This window comes from Hevea brasiliensis, chromosome 2 (genome assembly GCF_030052815.1).
Source record: "Hevea brasiliensis isolate MT/VB/25A 57/8 chromosome 2, ASM3005281v1, whole genome shotgun sequence".
NCBI lineage: Eukaryota > Viridiplantae > Streptophyta > Magnoliopsida > Malpighiales > Euphorbiaceae > Hevea > Hevea brasiliensis.
This window is the reverse complement of record NC_079494.1, coordinates 100625080-100630658: the sequence shown is the minus strand read 5'-3', so window position 1 is coordinate 100630658 and position 5579 is coordinate 100625080. Positions and strand designations below refer to the sequence as shown.

The 5579-nt window shown below is 29.1% G+C and overlaps 1 long non-coding RNA gene across 1 annotated transcript; it reads right to left on the bottom strand.

Annotated features, from left to right (window-relative positions):
- Window positions 1–205: 205 nt before the first annotated feature.
- Window positions 206–2153, bottom strand: LOC131173867 (uncharacterized). The gene is made up of 2 exons (XR_009144178.1): window positions 1514–2153; window positions 206–569 (listed from the first exon to the last, which is right to left on the bottom strand). It is a non-coding gene; the product is annotated as an uncharacterized LOC131173867 (long non-coding RNA).
- Between the last annotated feature and the right edge of the window lie 3426 nt (window positions 2154–5579).

The following is a 5579-nucleotide window of genomic DNA, read 5'->3' as shown; positions in this document are numbered from 1 at the left end:
ATCGGAACAGTAAAATGTACGGACTACCTATGGTGAGGGCGTTACATATAGTAACTTATATATTATTACCATAAATTTATGTCGCAGCAAATTTTATATATTTAGCAGTAAGAATCATTATTGCTAAATCCAACTATTCTAATAGTGTGATTTGAATTTTATATATATATCACATTATAAATTTAATATTTATTAATAAATCCAATTAACATTAAACTATGAATCAGCTTTCATTTCAAACAACTTAAACTAAAACAAATATACAGGTCTCTTGTTTCAAATCACTACATCCAAAGTACGTGAAATGTATATATCGATTCCCGTTTTGTAAATGAACTTGATCTTTTTACAATAAGAACACTAATTTGTTGCTGATGACAGAGTAGTAGTTAAAATTTCTGCTGCCTCATTATGCAAATTATTTTCTGAAAAAACTGAGATTTTATCAGCATCTCCAATAAACTATTTCAGCAAATTTTCTCATCAGCCCTAAGAATTAGTTTTGCTTCAAGAATTTTCTATCTTGTTGCCATGTCCCAGCTGGCCGGCAGTAGCTTTCCTCATTTCTCCTGAATCAGGAAAATTTTTTTTCTATTCAAGAAATAAATGCAAGTGCTATAGAAACACACGTAAAGAGATGTTGATGTATCAAGCAAAGACTGATCTAGAACTCTTCTATATATTGTGCCTTGAATTCATGATAGACCGAGTTTAGATAAGAATTTTACATATATTTAAATATAACATCAAGCTTTACAAGTCAAGGTAATTAAACAGATGTGAAAACTCACTCTTAAAATCCTAATTAACATTGAAAAAAAGAGTTTGATGCAACTAAGAAAAGTAATTTGAAGGAATATTTCTACTCATGAGGATTCTTTTGATCAAACTATTATGGGCATATTCTTATCTCAATATTAAGCCAAGTAAGTCTTATCTACCCTTGGATGTATGGCGGGTCCTATAAAAAATCATGATTAGCCTATAAAAATTATTATTTATTAAATTTTTATTAATTAGGCGTATATACACCCACCTACATAAAATAATTTTCTTGTTAAGCCTATTCGAAGAAGTGTTCAATCTAGCTAGAAATTAAGTTCTAGAATTATATAGGGAATTTGGAGTGTTATTATTATTATTTTTTTGTCTAGCTTTATTACACATTCGCTTAATGAATAACTCCAATAATTTAGAGACAGCCCTTCTCCCACAAAGCAAGTGCGGTGCCTCCTGCTTTTAGGAATCACTTTGATTCTAATATATCTAATAAGCATATGCATAGCATTAGAATCTTGTCAGATTCATTTCTTCTTGTGAAAAGAAAGAAAGCTATTTGGATTTCAACTTAGCCAACTGATCAAATACACGAAAAAAAGGTTTGAGTGAACTTACTGCATAAAACCACATGAATAAAATTGAATCAGAGAACTTCAATTGATTTCCCATTGGAGGGCCATATCATATGTAGATATACATGACAATAAATATATGGAACAAAAAAGGATCATACCCCATTGATGGCCTACCGATTTACCAAACAACTGTTGTCTTCGCTTAGCCTGCCTTTCATTTTACCATCATCAAGAATCATCCTTATGATCTGAACTAATCAAAACAAGGACAAGAATATAAAGCAAAGAAAAAAATCATGTGGATAATGAGAAACATAAATGAACACTTTTTTTTTGTAATAATAAAAAAAAGGTAAGAAAGACGTTAAAGAAGGAGAAAAAGAAAGGGTGAGAGGGGTTGTAGGCGATGACAGAAGCATAGAGAGCACAAAGGAGTGAGATGCGCAGTCCATTAATTGCACATCATCTGTGCTCTCTATCTTCTGTCAACAATATCACCACCAGTGCTCTTCTCTCTCCCTGATATTCTATAGCTTTATTCTACCTACAGCTTCAGACTTTGACTAGAGTATCATGTAATTGAAAGTTAAAATTTTCTTTGAAATGAAAGAGAACTTGAGTTTGGAAAGAGAGAGACACACACAGAAAGAAAGAGGGAGAAGTTAAGAGATGACTAATAATAGTCTCCCAGTAGCCTCTATTTATAGGAAGAAAAGGGTCCTTATTAAAAGACTGATAAGGGTAGATAATTGTTAGAGGGCACTTCTACACTGCCTGTCCCATGTACTCTCTTTGTAACTGCCTCTCACGAGATAAAACTTTTATATGACACCCATTCGTAACCTCCTAACAAACCTAAAAGTACTTTACGTTAACCATGCACACCATACAATATATATATATATATATATATATGTTAAACTTAATTTATACTTCTAGAAATATGAATAGCTTAGAATATGAGATGGGTGGGTATAGATAAATGTGATGCTTAGATAAATGTGAAGCGCCAAGAAATATATAAGTGTGATGCATGAATAAAGTATGATATATACCTTTCTAAGATATATGTTATGTAGATTATTTGAGAGTTTTTATATATGTTATGTAGATTATTGCCCATCAAAAAAAAAAAAAAAAAAAAAAGACATGTTATGTAGATTATTTGAGAGTTTTTGTATACTCCATTTCCTTGTGATTCCTTATTTATCTTGAGTTATTCCTCTCCTTTCCAATAAAGTGATGCCAAATCCTAAATGTTTCTAACAAAGTGGTATAAGAGCATGAAGAGTATTGATAATTAGAGGTGATAGTGAAAAAAGAGGAGAGAAAATGGAAAACACTCTTTAAGAAATTATCTCCCTATTGAAAGTATTTCTCTAGGTTTGAAAAAAGAAAGTGTTGAGAAGGATGTTTTGTTTGAAATCTCCATGTTCATACAATCCATTGAGACATAGAAGATTACGCTAAAAGTTTTCTAAGAGAGAAGTCAAGAAGGTCTTCCAAGAACTAGTAAGGTTGTGAAGAAACCCTCAAATAAACTGAAACACACTAAATAGTCAAATAACAACCAAGTGTTAGGAAATGGGAAGTGGAGTGCCAATTTAATATGATACTCTGAAAAGCTAAATTTGCCGCTAGTAAATTATTTATGAGTTTGAAGACATACTTGAAAGGCATGCACAATATGGATGCAAGGTTTATGAGAAGGATGTGGAAAATGAAGTTGCGCTATGTGTGATTGGACATTTGAAAAAGTATTTATCCCATTGTGGTCAAAGATGTTAATGAGTGAGAAATGGATAAATTGAAAAACGTCGTTTATGAAAACTTACAAACAGTTTGATGAAGCTGTTGACAATCTTAATGGATGGAATCAAAAGAATTGGAAGAACATAAAGAATCATGAGTTATGGTGGAACAACACATTCATGACACAAGAAGAAAAAAATATTTATTGCCGTTTGTGATTTTCCTATCAGGCGTGAACTAAGTAATTATCATCAATAAGTGAAAAATATGAAAAGGCAAATTAAGTTTATGGGAGATATTAGAAAGTAAACTTAATTCATGTAAAAAACTGAATAGTCAATTATATAAGATAAGTATAAATAAGTTTAAATGATGCGTAGATATATAAGTTTGGGTTAGAAATATATATAACTTTTTTTTAAATAGAGGGATCGAGAGAGTGAAGATTCAAATATATGTTTATTGAGTGAGTAATATGCTTACAACTACTTGACAAAGATTTTAATAAATTGTTTGAATGATGTATACCATGTACACTAAAAAAAAAGAAAGTAGATTTGCAATGGTTTACAATGGATCTATGATATCGCTGCAAATTCAGAATAAAATCGCATGGAGCAATACTTTAGCAATAAAATTTTGAATCTATTGCTAAATTCGTTAATATTAGTAATGGAAACTTCCTCTGTTGCTAAAATTTATTTTTACTCGGCATTATAAAAATATTTAGATATAAAATTTGCAATGGAAGTAAAAATTTTTTGCTATTAGCAACGAAAGCATAAATCTGTTGCTAATTTTACATCAGACTAATAAAATTGATCGCTAAAGTGTAGTTTCTTTTTTAAGAAACTACAATTTAGCAACGAAATGAAAATTTGTAGCTAAAATTAGTGCTAAATTGTAGAGCCTTTTTTAATTGGCACTACATTTAGCAACAGAACAAATATCCAATGCTATTATTCATTGTCAAAATGTTGAGTCATTTTTTATTGGCAATACATTTAGCAATGGACTGGCAATTCCATTGCTAAATTATGAAGGGAAAATGTTTGCCTTTTTTTTTTTTAAATTTCACTTTTTTTTTAACAATAGATCTTGCAATCCATTACTCAATTAGCAACAAATTGTTAATTACATTGCTAAATTGTAACAGGAAAATTTTCATCAAATTTTCAAAAGCATGCTTTAAAAAAAAAAAAAAAAAGGTTAGCAAGGAATCTTAAAATTTGTTGCTAATTTAGCAACGATTTTTGAATCCGTTTTCAATTTATGGGGAGAAAATGCTTGCCTTTTTTTTTCAATTAGAAATCCATTGTAAAATCTATTGTTAATTTGCTTTTACAAACTCTTGTTCATTTTCTTTCCTCACCTCTTTTTCTTCTATTTTCTCTCATTTTTCTTATATTTTTCTCATATATTTTCTTCTTCATTATCTTTTTTTTCTCATCATTTTCTTTTATTTTACTATTTAATAATAAAATTGTAATTTACTTTATTAATAATGTATTTACAAGGGTCTTTTATCAGTCATAAGATAGAAATTTTTGCACAAATATATTTTTTTTTTGTTAGTATTTTATTTTTAATATTAATTTTTATTAATAATTAATTTTTTAGCAATTTTTTTATAATATATTTGTGGCAATTGTTTTTAGTAATTTTTCTTTAAAAAATTTTTATATTAATTTTTATTAGCATTTTAATAGTAATAATTTTATTATAATTTATTTATGATATTATTTTAGTTATTAATTTTATTAGTAATTTTTTATAATATTTTTATACTAATTTTTTGGTACTAACTTTTAAAAATAATTTATTATTTTAATAATTTTTGTTTTAATTGTACTCTTATTTGTAACACCCCAAATTTTTAAATAATTATTTTGTGTTGATATTGATGAATTCATTAATATAATTGTTTAAGCGATCAGAATCAGCATTTTTCTTCCGTCTAGCCACCACAGTGATATCTAATGGGTTTATGAGTAGATATTGATTTTATTTAGAATTTCAATATTATTATACATACAAGGCATGCTCATACATTCACTTATAATTATATGTATATAGTTATTATAGGCACGCTTTGTGTTATACTATTATTTGATGAAATTGATGTAGGTGTCACCTTAAGGTAATTTGGAGCTGTGTGTGTGTGTCGATATGCGTGAGGTGTGGTACTAGATATGGGTAGGGCGGGCAAATCAGCTTGAGCTAGTCTCGCTTGAGGCACAGTCCTTTTTCTAATAAGTCGGGGTGAGTACGGATTTGAGTTGATCTTGCTGACCCCCGCATTTGGATTATTAAGAGAAAGTCCAGCTTGAGTTAATCTTTCAAGCAGGTAATGGATTAAGAGAGCTGTATAGGAGATCAGCTCCCATATATATATATTTGATTGATGTGACACATGGGTGTGTGAGTACTCCAAATTATTATTTGTGCAGATATAGTTTGAACTTGATTGAA